Source organism: Lactuca virosa, chromosome 2, assembly GCF_052849685.1.
Source record: "Lactuca virosa cultivar CGN04683 chromosome 2, Lactuca_virosa_CGN04683_v6, whole genome shotgun sequence".
NCBI lineage: Eukaryota > Viridiplantae > Streptophyta > Magnoliopsida > Asterales > Asteraceae > Lactuca > Lactuca virosa.
This window is the reverse complement of record NC_136427.1, coordinates 38,037,757-38,052,642: the sequence shown is the minus strand read 5'-3', so window position 1 is coordinate 38,052,642 and position 14,886 is coordinate 38,037,757. Positions and strand designations below refer to the sequence as shown.

General features: G+C 37.2%; 1 non-coding gene across 1 annotated transcript; it reads right to left on the bottom strand.

Annotated features, from left to right (window-relative positions):
• Window positions 1-11,723: 11,723 nt before the first annotated feature.
• LOC145162030 (small nucleolar RNA R71) lies at window positions 11,724-11,830 on the bottom strand. Its single transcript, XR_013738885.1, has one exon. It is a non-coding gene; the product is annotated as a small nucleolar RNA R71 (small nucleolar RNA).
• Window positions 11,831-14,886: the final 3,056 nt, after the last annotated feature.

The following is a 14,886-nucleotide window of genomic DNA, read 5'->3' as shown; positions in this document are numbered from 1 at the left end:
TTAATTTAATTTTATTTTATTTTGTTCCGTCAAATCCTTATAGCTTGGAAAATCATTAATTTATATATTTTATATAAGAGTAGGAACCAAAATCGCGCGAAAACCTGAGTTTTCCTCGAAAATCAGCAAATCCCGCCTGATTGGTGTTCACGACCGTGAACCCGATCACGACCGTAAACCATTCACGACTGGGACCCACCACCGGCCATGAACCCCGCCTATATATACGTGTTCTTACCCCTCATTTACACTTTTCTAGCCGTGAACTCACCTATTCTTTCTCAAACCCTCTGACAGCAAACTCAAATTTCTACTCTTTTTCTCCCAAAAATCATCGAATCGGCCTTAAGGTGTTGTTGGGAAGCCTCAAAAGTCCGTTTTTCGCGGAATCAACAAACCTTCGTTGAAGGGTTTACGGCCGTGAACCCTTCAAATCTTCATATTTCACCAAGAACACCAAGAACACCAAGAACATTCCGTGAAGCATTCATAGACCGAAAACCCTTCAAAAGCAGTGAACCGTTCACGGCCGAGAACAGGTCACGACCGAGAACAGTTCACGGCCGCAATCATCCCTATGCCGTGAACTTAGCTGAGAATCTGCTTTTCCGCTTCGATCGAGTCTCGGTAATATTCCTTAACCAAAAACAAGTGTTTTCCAACACTATAATTAATGGTTTCGCTAATAATATGCATATGTATATTTAATTATTATTAGGATTCCGTTAAGTGTCGCGTATATCAACTCGAGGGTCATTGTAGGGTCGAATTTTATTATAATATGTCGAATCTGTGTAATTGTCTTTTTCGTATGTTCTTTATGTATTTTACTAAGGCATCAGTTTGTATGAAGCGTGAATGTCTAGCCTTATTATATTTTTTTGTACTTTCAGCCTCCTATAAATAGGAGATGAACATAGAGTAGATGATAGAGTTTTTCCCAGTTTCTATTGTCAATTGTACTCGTGTTCATTGAAAGTAATGAGAGCTTAAACCAGACCTTATTTACTTCTTGTGTTCATTCATACTCTGATTTTGAATCTCATACTCGATTAATCACTTCTACAATTGGTATCAGAGCAGGAATCTATACTGCAAAGATCTGATTTTCAATTGAATCACTAGTTTTTGAGTACCGAGTTTGTCTCAAAAGTTTCCGCACTGTTTGATTCTGAAAATCATCTCTGATCTTCAGTTTTGATTTGATTCTGTGTTTGAATTGTGTAATCGAGTAATCGTCTTTGAGTTTCTGATCATTTCTGTCATTCAATTTCAAGTTTCTTCAAGTTTTTCTGAAATATCTCATCCGTACGTTAATGGAGAATTTCAATATGAACACAATGACTTCATTTTCTCATCTGTTAGGATCTTCTACGAAGATTCCTATGTTGATTCCGGAGTACTATGATTAGTGGGCTGATCGAATGGAAGATTACTTGAACGGATTAGATGAAGAACTCTAGAGCTGCATAACTGGAATCGCTCAACCTCCACCGAATGTTCAACATATTGGATCATCTGGAACATGACCTGCAGTTTCTGATCAACTCACAAGGATGAAGAACAATGAAAAGCGTTGTTTAAGGGAATTGAGAGGTGCTTTACCACCTGTTGTTTACAATTACATCCGTGGTTGTAAAACGGAAAAAGATATCTGGAATACTCTTAAGGAAAAGTATCAGGGGAGCGAGAAAATGAAGATCAACTCTGTTAAACAATGTCTTGTGGAGCTGAAAGAGTTCAGACAAAAGGAGAGTGAAACGATTGAAGTTTACTATGATCGTCTTAATGAACTGATCTATAGGTGCAATCGTTATGGAATCATAAGGTCATCAATGGAGTTCAATCTCACTTTTGTGATGGGACTTCGTAAAGAGTGGAGGAGTGTTAGCATGATGGTGAAGAATCAACAAAGCTTCGATACTTCATCTCTGAATGATGTGTATAATCAGTTGAAAACTCACGAAAGTGAAGTGAATGAGATGGATGAAGAGTCGAAACTGAGTTTGGGTGGTCCGTTAGCTCTAGTTTCGAAGGTATATGAGAAAGAAACTGTTGAGAAAGATGATTCTGATGAAGAAGGCTTCATAATGAATTCTGATGATGAAGCGGTTGTGTGTTTCTCGAACAACCGAGTTAAAAAGTTTTTCAAGAAACCTTTCAATCCTAAGATCAAGCAGAGTGATGTGAAAGGAAGTTTCGTGAATAAGTCTGGGGGTGAGGAGAAGAAGAAATTCGAAAAGAATGATGTGAAGGCAACTGAAGCCAAAGTTGAGAAGAAGCTTAAGGGAGATTCGGGCATTGACTGTCATTATTGCAACGGGGCAAATCATTTTGCTAATGATTGTATGCTTCGTAAGAAAGAGGAGAAAAAGAATAGGGTCAAGGACGAAGCCTATTATGTTGAGAGACTGGAAGAAGTTCGTGAAAAGACGAAGGGGTTGTCGTTGGTTTCTCAAGGCGAAGGTGAGGAGGATGGCACTTATCAGATCTGGTCTTCTGGATCTGACGATGAAGAGATGCGTAATCCGACGCATGGTGCTATGTTCGCAAAGTTTGAGGAGGATGAGGACGAAAAGGTGACTGGTCGCTGTTTCATGACCAAATCTGGAGACAAATCACCAATGAAAACTAAGGTACATGCTATTCTTCAGTCTTTTAACATTCCTTTACAAGCTTATTATTCTAAAATAATTGCATTTGATGATACTGTTGCTTACTTTGATACAATTGTGGTGTATACTAGTAATGAAGCTAAGAAACTGAACATCCAGTTGCTAGAGACTCAGAAATTGTTAGATTCGAAAAGAAGCAGGGTAGAATATTTGGAAATGCAATTGAATAATGTAAACAATGATAGGGAAAATCTAGACAAAGATGTTCGAATGTTACTCGCACAAAGAAACATTTACTGTAATTCTGCAAAGCAATTATATGCGAAATTAACTTCATTGCATCATTCGCCTGACATTAGCAAAGAACAAGATAGGAAATTATTGCCTTTTCTTGTTTTCGAAAGAGAAAAAGTTGATAGTTTGTCCTATGATTGTGAGAAAACTATAGCAGAATTCGATAAAGTGCCTGATAATCGATTTGCTTATGGTATTGTTAAGATAGACGAATATTTGAATGCTGATGAACTTGCTGAGATAGTGAATGATACTTTGACCAAAAGTGAACAAATCAAAATTTTTAAAAGAACTAAGAATTCGAAACTTGACTCTCAATCAAATTTCGCTGATGTCGATGATAATTCTGATAGTTTTAGCGAAATCAGTGAAATTGAGGAGGTGGAAAGTATCGATTGTTCTCAGTTATCTGTCATTAATGTCACATCTAAGTCAAAAGGTAAAGAAATTATGATGATTCGATGGTTATGGATGACACTGATAGACCCTCTACTTCGAACGTGTGTGGCTTTGATAATGTGAGTGTAAGAGACAGTCAAACCGATAGTAGTGATTATGAGAATGAAGAAAAAGTTAAGAATGATTCGAAAAATTCTGAGCCAGAAAATAATGTTTCGAATGAAACATCCATTCCAAGGGTGGTTGTTGATCAAGTGTATGGAGACACTGAAAATTTCGATAAAATCGTATCTGACAAAGGAGCTCATTATTTGGAAACCAATACTGTTGTGTATCCAAATTTTAAGTGCACAAATGATGTTGTATTTCCGAATCAAGTGTTTGTCACTACTGGAAATGTTGATAACATCAAACCTGAGTTCAAAAAAATGGTCGAAGAAGATAACAAGAAAACATCAGACGAATGATTCTTTTCAAACCAAAGCACAGTTGAAAACAAGCTAACAAAGAATTCGTATGTTTTTCAAAGACAAAAACCACAAAGAAAATGGGTTGATAAACAAGAAAATACAAAAGAGGTTTTGAAGTAAGAATCTAATGAAACAAATGAAAATGTGAAACTTAATTCACAAGAATTTAAGGATATTGTTGAAACATTTTCGAAAGAAAAAGGAATTTCAAAAAGACAGGCACGAAAAAGATTTTTTTTTGGCAAGTTGTGTCCAATGAAAAACAATCAAACTTACCAACCAAGAAAATGTCTGAAAACGAGTTGCCTAAATCAGTGAAAACAAATATTTCAACTTGTTCAGATAAAAAGGAAAATCCCGCTCAACCAATTTCGTCTGATACTGAAAAATCTTCAACAAAATCTTCAAAATCAACATCTTCAAAGAATTTCAAACAAATGTGCAACAAAAGTATTTTCAGTCACAAAATCAACCAACGTTTTCAACTCCAAATTCATCCTTTTTAAAACCAACAAACAAACAAAATCAATTTTCTTCAAATAGAACAAATAGAACTTTTGAGAATGTTCGAAAATTTGTGAATGCTCGAAAATTTGACAATGTTCGAAAATTTGAGAATGTTCGAAACTTTGACAATGTTCGAAAATTTGTGAATGGTTGAAAATTTGAAAACGTTCGAAAGTTTGCAGACAATCAAACAATTGTGCATGATAACTCCACAAAATCTGCAAAGTTTATTCCACAAAAACCAAATTTTCCGAATTCTTCTGCACGCAAAGCCGCTAAAGTTTCGTACACAAGAGGTTCATATGGGGAGAAAACAATTAATCATTGGCTTGAAAACAAAGGGAAAACATATCAATCGGGAAAGTTCTCTCAACATCAAATTCAGAAGGCCTATGACCAGTATTTGAATGATACTTCATCTGGAAGTTCATCTTCGAAAGAATCAACTACTCTAGTTCAAAAATGGCAGCCAATCCCAAAGGAAAGACACACTGAGAAACATGAGAAGAAAATCAGTGAAAATCCAAAACTATCGAAAAATTATGTTTCAGCACCTTTAACTGATGATGTCGACTTAATTGATTCTTTCAAAACTAAAGTTCAAAATTGGGCTTTGGGTTCTAAATTTCATTTACTTTTTCAAACTAATGACCAAGGACCCAAACAACCTTGGGTACCTAAATTCTTTTAATAAATGCAGGTACTGTGTGACGAGCAATATGATGAGAAATGGTACATTGATAGCGGTTGCTCACGTCACATGACTGGAAGAAAGGAGAATTTGAGAGATTTTCGAAGTTTGGAAAATGCTGGTGTTGTGAAGTTCGGGAATAATCACAAGTGTCAAGTCAAAGGATATGGGAAAGTAACAAATGAACAGTTTACTGTAAATCGTGTTGCATATGTCGAAGGTCTTCAACATAATTTGATAAGTGTTTCACAACTTGTTGTGGGCACTGGTAATCAAGTTGTGTTTAATGAAGAAGGAAGTATCATTTCCAAAGTTGATAGAAACGAAGTTTTGCTGAAATCAAAAAGATATGGCGGTATGTTCACCCTTGACATCAAACCTATTGTTAAGAAACCTTCAGTTTGTTTGCTTTCGAAAGCTTCATCTGATGTCAGCTGGTTATGGCATCGACATTTATCACATTTAAACTTTCGAAATCTCAATAAGTTGGTGCTAGACGATCTTGTTCGAGGTTTACCTGTTCTGAAGTTTGATAATGATACTTTATGTACAGCTTGTGAACAAGGGAAACAACATCGTAAAGGGCATCCAATTGTCATAGATTCGAAAATTGTTGAACCGCTGGAACTTCTTCATATTGACCTTTGTTGACCATCAACTGTTGAAACTTTCAACAAGAAACGATACATTTTGGTTATTGTTGATGATTTTTCACGATTTACTTGGGTGTATTTTCTCAGGTTAAAATCTGAAGTCGCTCAAACAATGATCGAGTTTATAAAAAAAATTGAGACAAGTCTCAAAAAGAAAGTTCAAAAAATCAAAAGTGATAATGGTTCGGAGTTTAAAAATAATGTGCTCTATTTGTTCTTAACTGAGAAAGGAATTTCGCATAATTTCTCATCACCATATACACCACAGCAAAATGGTGTGGTTGAAAGGAGGAATAGGTCTCTTTGCGAAGCCGCAAGAACAATGTTGACATATGCGAATCTTCCTCAATATCTTCGGGTAGAAGCAGTTTCGACAACATGCTTTACTCAGAATAGATCTTTTATTCGTCGTCGTTTCAATATAATTCCATATGAAATCATAAATAACCGAAAACCTAATGTCAAATTCTTTCATGTGTTTGGCTGCAGGTGTTTTATCATGAATCTCAAAGATAATCTTTCAAAATTTCAAGCTAAGGCTGATGAAGGAATATTTTTGGGATACTCAACTAATTCGGTTGCATACAGAGTGTTGAATAAACGAACAAGAAAAGTTGAAGAAAAGTTTAACCTCACTTTTGATGACTACTATGTGAAACAATTTCAAAAAAAATTCGAACAAAAACCAATTCTTAGTGAATCAAATGCTGAATCTGAAAGTTCTAGTTCATCTGATTTTGACTATGATTTAATTTTGGTGTTCCAGATAGGGCTGCTGATGCTGAAGTCCATGCTGCTAATAATCAAACTCCTGAATCTTCGAAACATACTGATGATTCGACAATCACATTTGATACTTCTAATGACGAAAGTATGCTTGATGCTTAAGTGGAGGGGGAGCACTTGAATATTCCTTCAAATGTTGAGGGGGAGCATCCTTTCGAGGGCGAGAATAGCAGTGCAAATGAAAGTTTCGAGGGGGAGCATCAAAATGAAAATTATGTCGAGGGGGAGCATAATGAAAATGAAACCATAAATCTTAATGAAAATGATGAATTTCATGAACTAAATGATAATAATTCTGTTGCAGGATCCGAAAATGAAGAAATGTTCGAAGATGCACCTTTAGACTTTGATCCAGCATATCCACCATAGGAAAAGTGGACAAGAAATCATCCGAAAGAGCAAGTCATTGGAAATCCACAAGATGGAGTTTTGACTAGAGCTCAATTTTGTGCAAAGAATGAGGTACTGAATGCTCGTCAAGAATTTTGCATGTTTAATGTTTTCATCTCGAAAATTGAACCAAAGACTGTTAAGGTTGCAATGGAACACTCAGATTGATTTGTTTCAATGCAATCTGAACTGGCTGAGTTCGATAGAAACAAGGTTTGGAGGTTAATTACTAAACCTGAAAATGTTTCGATTGTCAGATTAAAATGGATTTTCAAAAACAAAACTGACAAGGATGGAAATATTGTTCGAAATAAAGCACGATTAGTCGTTAAAGGATATTCACAACAAGAAGGTATATATTAGGAAGAAACGTTTGCCCCTGTCGCAAGACTCGAGGCTGTTCGAATATTCTTGGCTTATGCAGCTCACAAAGACTTTGATGTCTATCAAATGGATGTGAAATGTGCTTTTCTCAATGGTGAACTCGAAGAAACTGTTTACGTTGAACAACCTCCAGGTTTCATAAATGAAGAATATCCTGATCATGTGTATATTTTAGATAAAGCAGTATATGGGTTAAAACAAGCACCAAGAGCATGGTATGCAACTCTTACCAGTTTCTTAAAACAATCGAAATTTAAACAATGATCAGTTAACCCCACATTATTTCGAAAGAAAGTTAGGAATCATCTTATGCTTGTTCAAATTTATGTCGATGATATTATTTTTGGCTCTACTGACCCTGCTTTGTCTAGTGAATTCGAAAATTTGATGAAAAGCCAATTCGAAATGAGCATGATGGGTAAAATCAATAATTTTCTTGGTTTAAACATTCATCAAAGCAGAGAAGGAATTTTCATCAATCAAGAAAAATATACAAAGAATTTTCTCTAAAAATTTGGAATGAAGAATAGCACGAAGTTAAGAGTACCAATGACGGTTGGAACGAGGCTAAATCCTTCGTTAGATACACCTGCGGTTGATCTTACTTTATACAGGAGTATGATAGGTTCATTGCTTTATCTTACTGCAAGTTGACATGATATCATGTTTTCTGTATGTAATTGTGCTAGGTATCAAGCAAATGCAAGAGAACCACACATGACTGCAGTGAAAAACATTTTTCGTTATCTCAAGGGAACAACTTCGTTAGGATTATGGTATCCTGCGAAATCAGGATTTTTTGTTCAAGCTTTTTCAGATGCAGATCTGGGAGGATGTACACTTGATCGAAAAAGTACAAGTGGAGGATGTCAATTGTTAGATGGGAAGCTTGTAAGTTGGCAGTCGAAAAAGCAAACTTGTGTTGCAATTTCTACTGCTGAAGCTGAGTATGTTGCAGCTGCCGCTTGCACTGCGCAAATTATTTGGATCCAGAGTCAATTGCGTGATTATGCAATTAATATGAAAAAAATTCCATTGTATTATGATTCACAAAGTGCTATACGCATTTGTCATAATCCAGTACAACATTCGAAAACCAAACATATTGCTCTTCGTTATCATTTTATTAAAGATCATGTGGAAGATGACAATATTGAAGTTCATTTGTAAAAACAACTGATCAGCTTGATCATATTTTTACAAAAGCATTGGATGAAAAATCATTTGTTCGAATTTTGACAGGATTGGGAATGATCGAAGCAAGTTCTATTCCGGGACTGAATTCGAAAGAATGAGAATGAAGTGGTATGCAAAAGTGTCGATTCAGAGGCAATTCTGATTCATTCAGAGGCTGACAATATTAACCATTCAGAGGTTACTGTTCACGTTCAACGCTTCGACATGCTTCGTTTTCGACTTTTGGGAAAGAAAAGTTTCGTTTGTTTGGTACATTTTTAAGTTTTCGTTTATTTTTTTTAATTTCGAAAAATTGGAAAAACTAAAAATATTTTCGTTTGTTTGTATTCTTTTCGAAAAATCAAAAATTCCAAAAAAGATTTTCTTTTGTTATTTGTTTTAATTTTCGAAAAACTTAAAAACACAAAAATATTTTCGTTCTTTTCAAAAACATAAAACACCAAAAGGATTTTTGTTATTTTTGTACTTTGTTATTTCTTTCTTAGTGCAGATTTCACAAAAGTTTTACAAGGGTCATGCTTGCGTTTCTAGGGTAAGGTAAAATTTCGACAACTTTGTACTAGTTAGAATGTCCCTAGAAGCATGCTGCAACATGTCGACCCAAGCCTCCATTGACTCAATGTGTGTGACAACCGTCACTTTCTGGTCAGGTCAAAGTCAAAGAAAGTCAACAAGTGAAACTGTTCAACTCGACTAGTGTTAATATGATTAGGGATTTCTTTATGGTTACTAATGTATGACTCTAAACCTTAAAGGCAATGTAACACTTGAAAGATTCAAATATTCAAAATTCTAAACCCTAATCAAAAGGAGGGAAGTAACAACTCTATAAAACACTATCACGTGCCCTTCGGGGGTGTATAACACTCAAGATGGGATGTAACTAAGCCTACGGTCTTTGAACTACGAAGAAAAACATTAATAAAGGCTCCCGGCAAAGTCTCTCTCAATCTCTCCAATTGTATCTATCTCTATGATATGTGCATATTTAGCTATATATTTAGTATAGATTTTCATTGTTTATTAGCTAATTATATACATATTATGGACAAAAGGTACTTAATAGTGCTCAAATTTTATTTTCAGTCCAAAAGATATGCTCGGAAACAAAAGGAAGCAGGAGAAGCAGTTGGAAGTTCGGGAGTTGGAACAAAGAAGAAAAATGCCAAAAACAAGAAGAACTCGGCGAGTCAAAGCCTGACTGGACGAGTTGGATCGAAGATTCACGAAGCTCTAGAAGTCCTTGCCGTACACGGATTTTAATGAGGGACTCGACGAGTTGGGACCTTGACTCGACGAGTCACCTCTGTTTCAAGAAAAATATAAGTAGGGACTTTGAGATTGAAAGGGGGACTTCCCAGAAAAACCTAGGAGGCTTAGATTGCGATTGAAGGTACTGCTAGACCGAGAGAAGCTTAGGAATCAACCTTAAGTTCGATTTTGAAGAGGATTAAGGCAAATTCTCGTTTATTCATAGTTAAGCTTTTAATTGAATCATGTTTGCACGAATTGAATTCGTTTTTGAGTTTGTTTTTACTGCAATTATGAACTAAAACCTTTGTCTTCTGTTTAGGGTAGATAATTTTGTGAATATGGATTGATTTTATGGTTAGAATTAATTTTAATTGGTGATATTGTTTTGTTAAGCTTGTTAAAGAACCTCATATATTAATAACAACTATTTTCTGTTAATAAATCAGTAATTAAGTTGTATGAACATCTCTTAGTTATTAATTTCATATGATTTATGTGACCACATAGTTATATGTCTAGGAATAACGAATGTGAAACTAGAATTAACTAGAAGATAGGTAAATTAATACGTGAGCTTGTGTGATACACCATCAACAAGAGGTTAATTGAATCAACAATTCAATTAACCATTACAAGTCTTACTAAACCCGAATTAATTAATTAGGGAACTTATTAATTTAGACAACTGGCCACTGCTTGAATTAATTTGTTTTCTAAGGATTAGCAATAACGAACGTGAACCTAATCATCTCAATCGGTAGCCAATGAAAAGTTAATCCCATATATTTACCATAAAATCAACCATAGGATCAAATGACTCGAACCTAGACAGAAGTCCTTTTTATCATTGAATTTAGTTGCAATTTAATTGTTTAGCTGCTTAATTAAGTGCTAGATAAGTTTTAGTTAAGTTTCTAGTCTTGTAAAACTAGAGAAACCCCTCCTATTTTATTATTTGTTTTAGATAATATTAGTAATTAGTTTAATTTCCGTTCCCTGAGTTCGATACCCTACTTATTTAACTATACCACAATTGATAGGTCCACTGCCTTTGTGTGTCTAATTCACAAGTGAAGAGTAGGATAAAACTTAGTTCGTTTCACACATATCAAGTTTTTGGCGCCGTTGCCGGGGAACGGTTCAAAAATTAATTTTAATTTCTAGTATTACCGACCCTTTGTGTGAGATTAATCTTGCACAAAGTTACTGCTTTAGTAGTCTAGGTATTAGGTTTAGTTTTAATTTTATCGGATTTGTTAGAATTTTTGTTTGATTTTTTTTTCAGTGTTAGCCTTGAACTCGCCGAGTGCAATCGAAGCTACTCGACGAGTCCATCGCTGAAACTCAGTTTCGTTTTTATTTTATTTTTGTTCTTTTTACGCGTGTTTTATGTTTTGTTTACAGTTTGTTTATGACCAGAGGAGGAGGTACACCTTTGATTCCACCGCTTGAAGACCCGGAAGCAACCTTGAGGAAAAACAAAGGAAAGAACGTACGAGAAACCGCAACGTCGAAGAATTCACCGTTGAAGAATCTAAAAGATGTTTTTAGTAAGAAAAAGGGCAAGAAAGTAGGAGAAGCCAGTGTCTCTTCAGTGGCGGACGAAGACCTGAAGAAGGAGGACACCGAGTACGAAACCGAAAGGGAAGAAACCGAATCCGAAGAAGGAATCGATTTTGGAGGCGAATTAGCTAACCCCATGGCTAACATCGATGAAGTTCCCATGGGCGAATGGAAGAAGAGGATACGTGACGATACCGGACCGGGACTAGTGTAACCCATCATTCCCGCAACTTCCACCTTTGAACTTAAAGGCCACATACTTGCTCAACTTAAGGAGATTCCATTCTACGGGAAGGATCATGAAGACGCATACAAGCATCTTGACGAAGTCAATGACATAGCCGACTACTTCAATGTCCCTAATGTGGCTCACGACACTGTCTTGCTTTGTATGCTACCTGTCACATTCAAGGGAGCTGCAAAGGATTGGCTGAAATCACTTCCCCTAGGATCCATCACTACATGGGCTAAAATGAAAGAAGAATTCATAGACCAGTTTTGCCCTCCTTCAAAAATAGCCAAGTTAAAGAAAGCCATAGCTAATTTTGAACAACAAGCTAGAGAGTCACTATATGAAGCATGGGAAAGGTACAAAGGCTTGCTAAGGAATTGCCCACATCACGATCTAAACATCCAGCAAGAAGTCTCCATTTTTTATGATGGAGTAAATGTGACAACTAGGCAACTCCTTGATTCGTAAGGACCACTCACAAAGAAAGCACCCCCAGTGATAAAGGCCCTAATTGAAGAATTCTCTAAGCACTCTAGAGAATATCATAACCCAAGGAATGAACTGACTCGGGGGGCGGTGAACTCAGTTAATGATAGCATGGCAGCAATGATGGCTAAACTAGAGAATTTGGATCGAAGAATGACTAAGATGGACCAATCCATCCATGCCATTAGGGTCGGTTGTGAGAATTGTAGAGGGCCTCATCTCACTAAAGATTGTGATCTTGACAAAAACGGGAACCGGAGGGTGCAAGTGTGCTATTCAAGTGGTGATAGGTATGATGACAATTGGCGAAAACCCAAAAATGATTGGCTTCCTTTTGATGAGTACAAAAAGGCAAAGGAGGAGAAATTTAAGCAAAAAGAAAGGGTGTAACATCCCAAATTTCGCGTCCAAAAATTTCATTTTTAAATGAATACTTTGGAAAACATATGTGAATAAACATCGTTTGATCATATCATTTCATAAACATATTTCGTGTCTAAAAACCAAAACATAAAAACAACCATAATGTCAGAGTACAAAATCCCAGAATAACTCATGGTGCGGAAAACATTGTGCGTGTATGATGTGCCGCTACCGCGCCAGCTCCTTCCCCTTCGATGAAGAGGTACCTGAAAACAAAACTGTAACTGTAAGCACGAAGCTTAGTGAGTTCCCCCATTGTACCACATACCATACAAACACATAGCATACATACTGCCGGGCAATTTTGGGGTGCCCGACCTACCCGATACGGCCATTCTGGGGTGCCGACCTACCCGTGTCAAGCCATTCTGGGGTGTTGACCTACCCATGTCAAGCCATTCTGGGGTGCTGACCTACCCATGTCAAGCCATTCTGGGGCGCTGACCTACCCGTTGGTCCTAACAACCGAACTTGGGGCTATTCCCCTCCTACTACCACTATCACATATAACATAGCATGCCAGCATATAAACATATCATCACATGCTGTCAGACATATCTGGGGTGTCTGACCTACCCTTCGGTCCTTACAACCGAACTCTACTACTATCACTTATAACATATCATGCCAGCATATAACATATCAGGTAGCAGCAAAACTAGATGATATCACAAAGACAATTACCTAACATACAACTCCTACTGGTGGGCCGACATTGTGGCCGTAGACCCACCACTACTGGAAGGTAACTCACCTCGTAGTAGCTGCTGATCTGTGCGGGAAATCCTATGACTGCTACTGTTGCTGGTCCGGAAATCCTCCGGCTATAATTCCCACAAAACACTTAGTCATACACTGCCAACTGCTTTTGGGGTAAAATGACCATTTTACCCCTGACCAAGTCAAAGTCAAAGTCAAAGTCAACTTCCAGTTGACCTGACTCGCCGAGTTGGTACGCCAACTCGCCGAGTCCCTAACCTTCTATTTGACCTTATACTCGTCTCTGCTCGTCGAGTTAGGCGATGACTCGACGAGTTTTCCTTCTAATTGAACATCTACTGAATCTTCATCCGACTCGCCGAGTTGTATGAACAACTCGTCGAGTTCATCTTCAACGGATGAACAGGTCCTGTCCTTGACTCGCCGAGTTGTATGAACAACTCGTCGAGTTCATCTTCAATCTTAAGAAGATTGCCTTGGACTCGCCGAGTCTGTTCATGCACTCGCCGAGTCCCATGAATTCCAGAACCTTGGCTTAGTCCAGAACGTTGGGTCACTCCCCGGGACCTCCCTGAAACCTTTCTACACTCAACTGGGTCCTTGACCCAAAACAGAAAAGGGAGTCAAGCCTCGGACTCGCCGAGTCCCAAGAACGACTTGCCGAGTCGAGTATGTCCAAGTCTCATTTTCTCGATTTCTGGTGTACAACACTTGTCCAAAAGGTAGATCTAGGCTCCTAGGACCGTTCTAGCACGTAAAGTTACGAACTTTATGTGCATGCATGGGACTTTTGAGCCTAAAGGCCCTAAAATGGCTCCTACAATGAATAAGGCCTTCCTTGAGTGCCAAAAGCCACTCCTTTCTGCCTTGTAACCCCTCCAAGGACCTAGATCTGAAACTTCAACCCCTAACCATGCTTGCATTCATGGTTGGTGACCAAAATGGCTTAGAAAAGCCCTAAAACTTCACAAAATGGGATCTATCAAATGGAAGAGCAAGGTACAAACTTTTTACCTTCAATGAGCTGAAAATGGTGCACAAACTTGGATCCCTTTAGCCTCCTCTTGTTCCTTCAAGCTTTTCCTTCCCTCATTGGATCATAAAAGCACCAAAGTCACTTTAAATGCCTTAGATTGCTTCAATAACGGATAGGGATTGCTATGGGGGTCTTCTGGGAGCAAATAGGACGAAGGAGGTCGAGTTAAAGTGTTTAAATAGGGTGTAAACCCTCTTGTTGAGAGAAAAACTTGGAGACACACTTGAACAAAAGTTAGAATAAGTATAATGCGGAATAGTTAATCTCAAAGGATCTAAAAGCTCAACAATAATATAGTTAGATAGTTAGAGAGTTAGTTGCGGAAATGTAAAGGAATGGAAATGACAGCAATTGTTATATCAAGAAGACACTTAAGCTGATTCATAACATGGAATGCATTCACTCCAAGTTAATAAGGAAGATCAAGCTTAGTGATTAAGTCTTAAAGACTTGCTCCGAAGAGGGATTATGATCAGCAGAATTATGATAAGATTTAAGTAAGAAGAGATGAGTGAAGAAAGATAGAGAGATAACTTCAGAATGTGTATTCAGGTAGAATTCATAAGTTATCGGTTCTTCTGTTTTTTTTTTAAATACAAAGAGAGTAAGTCTATTTATAGAGACTTAGGAACTACACTAGATTACAACTCTATAAGCAGCCGTGCAAGGCATACTGGATAATAGAGTGTATTACATAAAAGACAAATAACGTAATCTAGCTAAGTTGACTGCGGTAGCTGACTCCGGTTGCTGATGCGGTTGCTGATGAACAAGATTGACTCCGGG